This window comes from Pleurodeles waltl, chromosome 2_2 (assembly GCF_031143425.1).
Source record: "Pleurodeles waltl isolate 20211129_DDA chromosome 2_2, aPleWal1.hap1.20221129, whole genome shotgun sequence".
Classification (NCBI taxonomy): domain Eukaryota; kingdom Metazoa; phylum Chordata; class Amphibia; order Caudata; family Salamandridae; genus Pleurodeles; species Pleurodeles waltl.
Window position 1 is genome coordinate 874,024,195 of NC_090439.1, and position 13,356 is coordinate 874,037,550.

The window sequence follows — 13,356 nt, forward strand, 5'->3', positions numbered from 1 at the left end:
CTTAACGAAATTCGATGAAGATGGCTCAGAGGACAGTGGGAGAGATTTGAGATAGGCTATACTGCTTGGCGCAACATGAATATTGACAGTTATTCCACTAGGAGGGCAACAAATCAGGGCATCTACTGGCTGTGTTACTTAAAATGGAATGTCTGACCCCAGTAATTCTTTCTTTGAGGTGCTGTGATGGCCTGTTGAGGGACCACCTCGCGTCCATTTACAGGGCAGCAAGTGGCGGACACCTGGAGAAAATGTATGCGTTCTTGGATCGGCTTCCTATGCTGCGACTCATGACTGAGGAATCCGAGGTTGTTGAGGGGCGCCTTTCGGTGGAGGAGCTGGGGGAGGCAGTTCAGGGAATGGGACGAAGAAGGGCACCACCACAAGTTCTTAGTGTTACTTCTTCCTCGTCTACTAGAGACAATTCAGGAAGCACAGGGACTCTGGACTCTGCCGCAGACCATACGCGAAACACAAATAGTCATGCTCCCCAAACTGGGTAGACCCATCGGACCCCAGCTCTTACAGACCTCTGTCCATGCTGGGGGTGGATGTCAGGATTCTGGCGAAGGCACTTGCCACTCAATGTGCACTGTGGTCAACCACCTGGTCCTCTAGGATCAATGTGGTTTTATGCCGGGGCGAGGGACCCAGGTGAATCTGCAGAGATTATCCCATGTGATGCACTCTGTTGCTGATACTGAGATGGAAGCAGCTTTAGTTGCTTTAGATGTCGAAAAGGCATTTGACACAATAGATTCGAAGTACCTTTGGGAGGTCTTACGGAGGATGGGGTTTGGACTGGTGTTCCTGTCTTGAGTGCAGCTGCTCTATGTGGGCCCGATCGCCTGGGTTCGGACAGGCTCTGTGGTATCAGATTGCTTCCTTATCGCAAGGGGTGCCAGGCAGGATTGCCCACTGTTGCCACTCTTATATGCCTTGGCATGGAGCCGCTGGCCGTACAACTTCATTGTGGTATGGCCATATGGGGGATTAGGGTATGGGGGGGCATTTTGTCTTGCTCTATGCAGATGGTGCATTTGTGTATATTAACCTCCCTGAGCAGTCGGTCATGTCTGTCTTTAGTGCAGTGTCTGGACTCCAAGTCAATAGACAGAAGACTGTGTTATTCCCATTGGCCGCTTTGGCTTGGTTGCAGCCAATTTGGCTTTCAGCAACAGGGCTCCAGTGGAAGAGTGATCATTTTCACTACTTGGGGATCCAGATAGCAACCATCCCGATGGCTAGATATCGACTCATACTGGATAGAGTTTTAACTGTCTTGAGGAGTCCATCCAGTTTTGGACCCGCCTACTGCGGTCAGTGATGGGCAGGGTAGCATTGCGCAAGATGGTTCTGCTGACCTACAGTCTCTCTACGCCTTACAAAATGCGATGTATGATGTCCCACAGTCCACCATCTCCAGACTGAATGAACTGCTGATATCCCTAGCTTGGGAAGGTAAGCTCAGCAGGGTCAAACTGGACCTCCTGAAGCTAGACACCGACCAAGGTAAGCTGGGCCTGCCAGACCTGAGAATGTACTACTATGCAAGCCTGCTGCAACATGGTGCGCAGTGGTGTTTCGAAGGCCCTATTTGGAAGAAGACCCTGCTAGGTGCATGGGACACTGCATCGGACCTCCCGCACTGTCTCATGATGGGAAGGAATATCCCAGCCAACTACCCCTTTGTGGTTAAACAGGTGGCAGCAGCCTGGGAGTGTGCCCCGTTGCAGGTGCTGCGATGGGCCCCCTATGCTAAACGTTTGTCATTTACGCTGGTTGAAACCCATACGGACAATCCAACCGGTGATGGACCTGACCCATTGGTTAGATGCCGGCCGTAATTGAGGACATGTACTCTAATGGTGTGTTCCTAATGATAGCTGAGGCTGGGGAGGTGTTTGACCTCTGTAGGAAGATGCCACTGTTGGCATGGTTATCCCCCTCACTTTTTGCCTAGTGTTGATGACAGCTTTGATTTGAAGTGTGCTGGGACCCTGCTAACCAGGCCCCAGCACCAGTGCTCTTTCCCAACAACTGTACCTTTGTTACCTAATTGGCACAGCCCTTGCACACAGTTAAGCCTCTTGTAAAGGGTACTCCTGGTACTAAGGGCTCTGTGGCCAGGGAAGGTCCCTAAGGGCTACAGCATGTATTACGCTACCCTAAGGGACCCCTCACTCAGTACATGCACACTGCCTTGCAGCTTGTGTGTGCTGGTGGGGAGAAAAGACAGTCGACATGGCAATCCCCTCAGAGTGCCATGCCCACAAACCACTGCCTGTGGCATAGGTTAGTTACCCCTCTACCAGGCCTTACAGCCCTAATGCAGGGTGCACCATACCACAGGTGAGGGCATAGTTCCATGAGCAATATGCCCCTACAGGGTCTAAGTCAATTCTTAGGCATTGTAAGTGTAGGGCAGCCATAATGAGTACATGGTCTGGGAGTTCGTCATCATGAACTCCACAGCACCATAATGGCTACACTGAATACTGGGAAGTTTGGTATCAAACGTCTCAGCACAATAAAACCACGCTGATGCCAGTGTGGGATTTATTGAAAAATGTACACACAGGGAATCTTAGAGAAACCACCTTGTATGTAAGCCAGCCTGGTAGTGTAGGACGGACCAGTCTATGCCAGCCTGCCACTTCCAGACGCGTTTCTGACCACATGGGGTAAGTGCCTTTGTGCACTTTGTGGTGCGAAACAAAGCTTGTCCTGGGTGGAGGTGCTTCACACATCCCCCTGCAGGAACTCTAACACCTGGTGGTGGTGACCCTCAAAGGCTCAGGCCTCGTGTTACAATGCCCCAGGGCACTCCAGCTAGTGAAGATGCCCGCCCCCCCCGGACAAGCCCCCACTTTTGGCGGCAAGTCCAGAGGGATAATGAGGAAAAACAAGGAGGAGTCACCCCTTCAGCCAGAACAAGCCCTAAGGTGTCCAGAGCTGAAGTGACCCCCTCCTTTAGACAGTCTCCATCTTGCTTTGGAGGATTAGGACCAATAGGAACAGGGATGTGCCCCCCTCCCCAAAGGAAGTGGGCACAAAGAGGGAGTAGCCACCCTCAAGGACAGTAGCCATTGGCTACTGCCCTCTAACCCTAAAAATGTCCCTACATCTTTATTTAAGGGCTCCCTGAACCAAGAGATTTAGATTCCTGATGACCTAAAGAAAAGGACTGCTGAGCTGATAACCCCACAGAGGAGAGATGGAGACAACAACTGATATGGCCACAGCCCTACTAGCCTGTCTCCTGCTTCAAAGACCATGCAAAAGAAAAGTGACGCGTTCTACAGGACCAGTGACCCCTGAAAAGCCTCCAGGGGACTGCCTGCATCACCGAGGACCAAGAATTTGCTGGGGACAGCGGACCTGTCCAACAAGAAGTAAAAGAAACCATCTTTAAAGGGACTCCCCCTCACTCCAGAAGCGTGAGTCCAAACTACTCTGCACCTGACGCCCCTGGCCTGTGTCCAGAAGAACCAACTAGCCAGAGAGGATCCCCAGGCGATTCCGACCAAGAGTCCACCCTGGGCTGACCTCTCCACCCCTCCACGACGACACCTGCAGAGGGAATCCCAAGGACACCCCTGACTGCGACTGCCCGGGACGAAGTTACCTTATACCTAGAGAAGCACTGCACCCGTAGCCCCCAGATTCAAGAGAAACCAACCACCGGTGCAGCAGTGACTAGCAGGTGGCTCCTCCCTGTCCAGTCGGAAACTTGCCCCAGAAGCTCCCCTGTGCCCTGCCTGCAGTGCCTAAGTGACCCCTGGTTCCGCCCATTGAGTTCCATTGGGAACCCGACACCCTGTTTGCACCTTGCACCTGGCCGCCCCCTGCTGCGGAGGGTGCGTGTTTGGTGTCTACTTGGCCCCCCCCAGTGCTCCTCTAAACCCCCTGGTCTGCCCTCTAACAGCGTGGGTACTTACCTGCAAGCAGACCGGAACCGGAGTACCACCTGCCTCCATTGGCACCCACGTTATTTTGGCTCCTGTTTGACCTCTGCACCTACCCAGCCCTGTGTTGCTGGGTGTTTGGGGTTACTTTGAGCCCCCAACAGTGGGTTACTTTTGCCCCAGAGACTGAGTCTGTAAGTTGTTTACTTACCTCCAAAACTGTACTGTATTTTCCTCCCCCATGAGCTGTTGAAAATTGCAGTGTCCACTTTTAAAATAGCTTTTTGCCATTTTAAAGAAAACAGTATGTAATGTCAATTTGATTCAAAGTACTGAACTTACCTATGCAAAGTACCTTTCATTTAATGTACTTACCTGCAAACTGAATTTTGTTGTTCTAGAAATAAATTAACAAAATATATTTTTCTATATAAAAACCTGTTGGTCTGGAGTTAAGTCATTGGGTGTGTGTTTTCCCTTATTGCTTGTGTGTGTGTACAACAAATGCTTAACACTACCCTCTGATAAGCCTAACTGCTCGACCACACTACCACAAATAGAGCATTAGTATTATCTATTATTGCATCTGTCAAGCCTCTTGGGGAACCCCTGGACTCTGTGCACAATACATCTCATTTTGATATAGTATATACAGAGACAGCTTCCTACAGCCTCCATCAAGGTAAATTCCTCCAATATGCCAAGTTATTCCACACAAGCGGCGAGATATGGCCAACTTTCCTGGTGGAGCCAGTGGAGTCTCGCACCTCACAGCTCCTGCTGGATCCAGGGTCAACTCGTGGACTGATTTTGTATATATATGAGGCTCTTAAAGAAAACAGACATGTCGACGTGCAGACATTTCAGGACAGGTGGATGGGGGCACTGACAATGCCACTCTCTGAGGCAGGCTCAAAGAAAGAGTTTGCCCAAATATGTGATGTGATGCGAGGTTTAAGCTTACAAAGTTTTACTACCTATAACAGGCCTACTTGACCTAATTGAGATTGCATTAGATGAATAGGTCTCGTTCGGTGGCCTGCCCTCGCTATGGGTCAACCCCGGCGTTCTTCCTTCATATCGCCTGGGACTGTGCCAAGCTTTGAAGATACTGGGAGTGAGTCCTGGGGACGTTGCGGGAAACCTTGTGGATCTTGGTTGAGGATTTCATCAAACACTGCTTGTTGGGAGCTCTCCCGACACCTAAGCCTGGGACCCACATGTGTTACAGGTTTGCCTTGTTGGGCCTGGTGTATGCCAGGAGAAGGGTCGCCATACATTGGGCATAGCCCGCAGCCCTGCCTGGCGGTAGAGGGCTAGCTGACCTGCAGGAATAGGGTGTAGCTGAAGAAAGATGGCTCCATACCATATGTACAGATGAGCACACTGAGCGTGATTTGGAAATTTGGGCAGATATGCTAACTGACTTGTCAAGGGTGGATGAGATGGCACTCTTTCCGGTAGTTCTAGAATTCAAGATCTTGGGACAACCTGTGGGGGGACACACGTGCAAGATTGGAGTTACATGTTTGGAGGGTAGCGATACGATTGTAGCAGCTGATCCTAGGGGTGGAGGGCGGGTGTGTGCCCCCTCTCCCACTCCTTTTATTAAGGATTTATTCTCGGCTGCCCTGCCATGGTCACCCTTTCCCTGCCCATAGTTATATTTTATGCATCCTGACAATATTTCCTCTACCTGCCCTGGCTGTGGTTTGAGGGGGGGAGGGGATGCTAGAGGAGATACTTGAGTCCCCTGTTGAGAATAATTGCCTTTTGATGTGTTATTTTGCTGCAAGTAGATTCAGATGATTCTTAAAGCATATATCTATTGTAAATGCAATGTCTTGAAGTGATACACAGCATAAATCTGAGTACATATTGCCTAAATTAACAACTGTGGGGCGAGCCGGGCACATCGGTGCCCTGTGTGGCTCTTCATTGCTGGAACTGTTCCCGGGATATTGTGTGTTGAATACTAATAAAGATATGTCTTAAAAATATAAATTGGATTAAAGCACATTTTGGGACCCCTCTTTTTGCTTTCAACAAGTTCACCCCAACCCACAAAAGTTTGACTTCTTCGAGAATGAAAGCTCTGGTAGAAGTGTGATAAAATTTGCCGACATTCCTAAAATGAGTGCAAAGTTATTAAGGGATCCATTTTAAAATAATCCATAAGGGGATAATCTTTACAAAATTGAAACCACTTAAAGTGGGAAAATGTTATTACCAATAATAACAATTGATAGATAACTATAAGTAACACCCTAACCCACAAGTCAGTGACATGCTGACTGTATAATAATGCACAATTCTGTTAAAAACTACATGGCTGTTCTTTTTTTTGTTTTTTTTTAAACATCTTTTAATTAAATCAAAGCTCAGTACAGTAGTAGCGAATATAGTCAACTCTGATATCTTGGTCAAGGGTATCAGTCTTAACTCAAACAAACATGTCTACAGAAGATGCTATGACAGTCATCAAATCTGCTATCTGCACCTTACCCTTCAGCCCACTATGTAGCTAGTATCCTGAGAGCACATTCTACCCCTCCAATTACTCCCCCTAGGCACCCAGGCCCCTCCCTCTACAGTCCTCTTTATGTCCCCATTGCGTCCATATTTTGTCAATTTTTTTGTCGAAGCCCCTACCCTGGTTGACTACCTGCTCGGCATGATGACACCAGTCCATGTTCCTTTCCCAGCTTTGGACGGTCAGCGGCTCCAACGCCCCCCAGGACCAGGCAACATCTTGTTGGGCCACCCCGCTGCCAGTGTCAACTAAGTCTTTTGATGTTTCGACCAGGTTTCTTCCCCTGAGATCTGAAGTAGTAGCCATCGAGGCCCCTGAGCAACCCAGAGTCCTGTGACCTAGGCCATTAGGTGTACTATATTCCCCCAGAACAGTTGTATGATCGGACAGTCCCACAAAATATGAAAGAACATGCCCACCTCCCCACACCCTCTTCGGCATAGATCTGAGTCCTCATGGCCCATGCGACGTAGGAGGGTTCTAGAGTAGTATGATCTATGAAGGATTCATAATTGCACAGGGCGGAATCTCACCCAGATTGAGACCTCTCTTGCTCTCTGGAGGGCGTCCTGCCAGTCATCGTCTTCAATTTGCCCCACATCCTGCTCCCATGCCTCTCGGAGAGCGTGTCCAGTGTCGGAAGAGTTATTCATAAATTTTTTTTAGAAATTAGAGAAACTGCTTTCTCCTGTATGGGGTCCATCAACAGGCGGTCTTCCAGTTGAGAGAAATCAGGAACTTTTTCCCCTGCATGTAGATGCCTCCCCAGGGCATGGCTCAGTTGGATATGCTTAAATGCCTCAGAGGGTCCCAGGTCATATTCAGTCTGTAGATCTGAGTAAGTAATCATGAAGCCCTCCCTCCACACATCCCAGAGTTTGTCAATGCCGATTAGCCTCCAAGCATGGAAGCCCTTTAACGTCCGAAGTTCGCGTAGTTGGTCACTACACCAGAGTGGAGTCTCTGCCATTAATATCCCGTCTCAGCCCAAAAATGTGGTGGCCTCCCTCCATGCCCGCACCACCGCTTGTGTGTGAGACAGGAACAGGCCCTCCCCTCTCTGGGAGTACAGCACCCCTCCCATGGACTCCCTGTCTATTCTGTAGGCGGGCTCCCCCACCTCCGCATGGACCCAGTCCCAAACCGAGACAAGTTGGGCCGCCCAGTAGTACGCCCTCATATTAGGGATCGCTATACCGCCCTCCTATATTCCTTTCTGCAGTTTCAATAGGGATATCTTCGGGCTTCCTCCCTGCCACAGGAGCCTGCGGATTTTGCTACCAATCTTTATGAAAGAGTCAGGAGGTGTTGCATATGGGGTATTTTGGAACACATAGAGTAGGCAAGATAAGAACATCGTTTTAAATAGGGCAGCACGGCCCATCGAAGACAGGGGGAGCCTCTGCCAATGAAGGACATCCGCCCCAAGTCGGGCCAGCTCGGGTCCAAGATTTTTCTTGAGGAACTTTTTGGGGTCTCTTGTCACATAGATTCCCAGGTACTTAAATCCCTCGGCATTCACCGGGGCCAAGCACTGCACTGACTGGGAGGTGCCCCCGGTCGTCAGAGGGAAGACCAGGGACTTGTCCCAGTCTGTTTGATATCCGGAGTATGTACCAAAGAGACTAATACACATTTTTCAGCTATCTATGGACCGGTGGGGCCGTGTGACATATAGAAGGATGTATTATGTATATATCTGCGTATAGCGATATCTGGGCTTCCCACCCATTCCCTTTGGGTATACCCCACACCAGGGGTTATTGGCGTACCCACACGGTCAGAGGATCCATTGCGAGGGTAAACAGCCATGGCGACAGCAGGCAGCCTGCCTAGTGCCTCTGTGGAGCTCGAATAAGCAGGACAACATCCCATTCACCCCGACTTGCGCCCGTGGTCCAGTATATAGCAGGCGGACCCATGCACAAAATCCAGGGCCAAACCCTAGCCTGGTCAGGACTGTGTGAATATAAGGCCACTCCATACTGTCAAAGGCCATTCTTGCGTCTAGTGAGAGCATCGCTGCCTCCTCCGCCCTGGGAAGCTAGTAGCATAAATGATCCCATACAGGCGCCTTAGATTTAGCTGAGTACTCTTATGTGACATAAAGCCAGTTTGATCCCTGTGTCTCAGAGTGGCCATGTGGGGGCTTAATCTGTTTACCAGGATTTTTGCTAAGACCTTGACCTCCGGGTTCAGGAGGGAAATGGGGCGGTACGAGCCGCAGGAATCCAGGAGTCTGCCCTCCTTACGTATGACCACTATGGTGGCAAGTCTTTGGTCCTCCGTGAGAACTCTCTCTGCCCTAGCCGCCCAAAACATTTCCAACAAATCTGGAACCACGATATTACCCATGGCCTTAAAAGGTTCCACTGGGAGTCCACTAGGGCTCATTGCCTTCCCTGAAGCAATCTCCAATATATGCCTCTAAATTGTAAGCTAAAGCATTGTACATTATTTCACTCTACTCAGCTCCACTGTACACCACTCAATTGTACACCACTATGCTATGCGCTGTTATATTATTCACTACTGTATTAGATTATACTTTTGTGTATGCCAATTTACTCGGCGCCCCAACTGTACGCCATTCCACTGTATGCAACTCCACTATACTCCACTATATAGTACTCCAGTATACCCCACGTTCAGGTACACTTCTGTAGTGTACACTATTCCATTGTACACTACTCCACGCCACTCAATTCTGCTAAAATGCAGTATACGCCACTGTAGTGTCCCACAATATACTTAATGTATGTTATTTCAGTTAACAAAACTACATTATGCACTGCTCCAGTAACCACCATTTCAGTGTAAGTTACATGAATCTACTCTTCTATAATTTACCCTACTTAATTCTGCGATACTCTACTGTAGTCCACTTCTCAATATGCAATTGCAATGAACGTCTCAAGACTTAACGCTAGTAAAGTCAGCATTATTACAGTAAACACTACTTGTATGCTACTCCACTGTATGGCACTGCACTTTATGGTACTCCAATATACACCATTGCACTATACCCTATTACATTTAACCCCCCTGTACTGTGCGCTATTGCACTCTGCACTATTCCACTGTACACTTTACACAATTTTATTTTACAATAATACACTATACCACAGGCGACTTTACGTAAGTCCACTGTTACCACTCGACTTTACGCCACTGAACTTTGTGCTATTTTAGTGTACTATATTCCAATATATGCCCTTACACTATACAACACTACACTCTATAGCACTCCACTGAACGCCACTAAAGTGTGCTCAAATACACTGGATAATATTTACAGAATGTAACTTCACTTTAACACACACCACTTTGTGCTCTCTCACTGTATACCACTACATTATATGCTGCTAAACTTTATACCACTGCAATATATGGCACTCTACTGTATCCGACTTTAGTGTACAACACTGCACTGTAAGCAACTCCACTCTACTCCTCTGAATGCCATTCCAGTGTACACCACTCCGGTCTACCTCATTCCACTTCATTACAGTCCAGTAAACCAAAATATACTGTACCTCAGTGGACTTTACAACACCATTCTCCACTATACTGCTCCACACTCCACTTCAAAACACTCCACGCCGGGAAAGTAAACTGTACCAATATTACACATTTGTTAGTAACATTACAAAAACCATTGGCATTCACAAACAAACCAAAGGTTAAATATAAGTTATATTTAAGCCAACTTTATTTCTGTTAAGTGTACAAACCCAACCTAAAGTACACAAAAATTAGAAATTGTACAGTTACATCTTTGAGCACTACTTTCACACTAATTTAAGTCATACTTATGACTCACAATTCAATTTACTCACCACCTTAAGATGTACATAACTTGCTTACCTGTGTACAGTCTTCTCACCTCATTTGCCACACCACATTAACTATAACTCACCACTGTACCATGCAGTGTAATCTGACCAAGAATTATAGTTGCAGATTCCTTACCTTAAAATGTTTCCCCAGGCGTCAGACTGGATCTGGAGATTTTTTCTTCAAGCAATAACCTTGCATGTTGGTAGGTGGCGTCGGTCGACTCCTCTGGTGTCGTTGGCGTTGTAGTCTCCGTGATGATGTCGGGAGTAGTACATAGACGCCGCCTCAGCGCAGTGACGTCAGTTCTTTTCTTTCCGCGCCACGTGCTGATGAGAGAGCTGCCCTGGCCTCGTTTTGACCGATCTTGACCATTTTGTCGAGTTTTTTTGGTGAGTTCTTGGTGTGTCGAGATGTCCAGAAGACCGGTTTCAAGCCATGCGAGGACCGTCACCGCATGATATCGGTGACTGATCCACATCGGGTCTGTTTGTGGTGCTTGGAGTACGACCATGACCCAAAGTCGTGCTCGGAGTGCTGTATCATGCACTCAAAGTCCTTGAGGGAGAGGTCCCTCAAGCTCACGCCGGCCCAGTGCTCCACTCTGCGTAGATCCCGGTCTCGAGACCGCTTGTGCAGCCGCCACCATTTTTCTTCCTCCAAGTCTTCGGGCACATGTAAGAAGAAGAAGTTGAATCGGTCCCGTCACCCTTTGACTTAACCCCGTCGCTCAGCTGATGCGATGCAGGAGGAGCGTCAACACTTGCGGCCTCCATCTTTGGAGCCTGCTTCTGGGTCCGCTCCACGCTTCTCAGAATTTCCGGGACCCGGAGCGACCCCTGCCCAATTAAAGGGAGTTTTATGAGGCCATGCACCTCATTTTTGGGCAGGCCGACCCTGATACTGTGCTTTCGGGCCCAAGGGGTTCGGTCGGTGGGGCCTTCAGGTTCCACGGCTTCGGCTCCGGCCACCGAGGTCCCCTGCGGATCCACTTGAGGATCCGTACCAACGCCGGTTGTACCACTGAGACCTTCACCGGCACCGGTTCAATTGTCGACGCTCCCGACGTCGGTGGTGCTCACCATCGACGTCGACCCGATCCTCAACCTCGACGCCTATGTCGGGAAGGCGTCGTCCGACGCCATATCTGTCTTCGATGGGGCCTACTCACCCCATGTCAGATTTGGACCCTTTTTCTTATGGGTACGATTTCAGGGAACGATAGGAGGGGACCCTCGAGCCTTGTGAATACCAGGATGACCCTAATGTGGACTGGGCACAGAAGTTAGGTGAGGTCAGTGGCCTGGACACTTCTCCAGACTCTGGCATGCTGTCTTCTTCTACCATGGCTACGGCGGTGGGAGCAACTTATTCTGTGGTGGTCAGTAGGGGGACTGAGGTCCTTGGCCTTGAACTGCCTACTGTACAGGTCAGGTCAAATCTCCTGACGGAGATGCTTCAGCCAGGGGCTTCCACTTCTGAGCCGCTTCTGCCATTTAATGAAGCCCTCACCGATGTCCTCCTGGGTACTTGGTCCAAACCCAATACAGGGGCTCCTGTGAACAGGACTATCGCACACTGCCATCGGCCCGCCTCTAACGACCCTAAATTCCTGTCCCAACAGCCCACGCCTGAGAGTCTTGTCATCCAGGCTTCCTCTTCCTCAGGTGCATTCCCTTCTGCAGCCCCGATAGTGAATCAAAAAGGCTGGAACAATTTGGGAAGAAGATGTTTTCTTCCTCCTGTCTCGCGCTGCTGTCCGTAACACCGCGTGCCTTTTGGGCCACTATACCCACTCTTTGTAAGATACGGTTGCACAAGTTCTGCCACAGATACCGGCGGAAGCCTGTGCTATTGTCTCCCAAGCTGTCACCGATGGGAGAGATGGGCGAAGTTCACGATCCGATGTGGGCTGGACACAAGTGACTCTCTAGGCAGATCGGTTGCCTTGAAACGCCACGCCTGGTTGCGTACTTCAGGTTTTTCGGGGGATGTCCCGACAGTCTCTTATGGACATGCCCTTTGATGCTTCCCGTCTTTGGAGAGAAGGCGGACTCGGCCTTGGAGAGGTTTAAGGACTCCTGGGCTAGGGCTTGGTCCCTTTGCCTTTCCACTGCCCCTCACCCCCCACAGTCCACCTTTCGCCCCTTTCGTGGCCATGGAAGGGGCTTCCTGTCACGTCCCCAACCCAGCCACCCTCCCATCCATGCTGTTCAGCCTCTGCGTGGTCTGGGACGCGGAATCCCACGTGGGAGTGGGACAGGGAACCAGAGGTCCGCCCAGTCCACCCCTACCCCTACCCCTGCTGCAGCCTCCAGACCCTCCTAGTCCGTCCCCTCACTTCAATCGAATTGGCGGCAGGATTCTCCATGACCTGCTCCACTGGGAATCCATCACTATGGACAGGTGGGTTTTGCAGATAGTTCAAAAGGACTATTCCCTCCCCTTCGAATCTGGCCCACCTGCCATGCCTCCATCAGTCAGCCATCTTCCGGAGGAGCATTTGCACTTCCCTGCCAGGAAGTTGTAGCTCTCTTGGCCAAGAGAGCCATAGAGAAGGTCCCTGTGCCAGAAGTAGGTCATGGTTGTTATTCCCGCTACTTTCTGGTGCCAAAAAAGGACAAGGGCTTGCGTCCTATCCTAGACCTTCGGGACCTCAATTACTTCCTCAAGAAGGAGAAATTCAAAATGCTCACCCTGGCTCAGGTTCTATCTGTCTTAGACCCACGAGACTGGATGGTAGCATTGGACTTGCAGGACGCCTATTTCCACATTCCCATCCTGCCTGCCCACAGACGTTACCTGCGATGCATGGTAGGTCACAAGCACTTTCAGTTTACTATGCTCGCCTTCGGCCTTATCAGCGCCCCTTGGGTGTTCACGAAAGTGATGGCGGTGGTTGCAGCTCACCTGCTCCGGTTAGGGGTTTCAGTCTTTGCCTACCTCGACGACTGGCTATTGAAGGCGGACTCGCCCCGGAAAGTAGTCTCCCACCTTCAGACTACGGCAAACCTCCTTCGCACGCTGGGGTTCACTATAAACGTGCCGAAGTCACACCTCTCAGACGCTCCCTTTCAT

General features: G+C 49.7%; 1 protein-coding gene across 3 annotated transcripts in view; it reads left to right on the forward strand.

Annotated features, from left to right (window-relative positions):
- The window catches only part of VPS13B (vacuolar protein sorting 13 homolog B), a 2,423,697-nt gene that overhangs the window by 889,207 nt on the left and 1,521,134 nt on the right, over positions 1-13,356 (forward strand). The gene's annotated exons all lie outside the window — the stretch shown is intronic.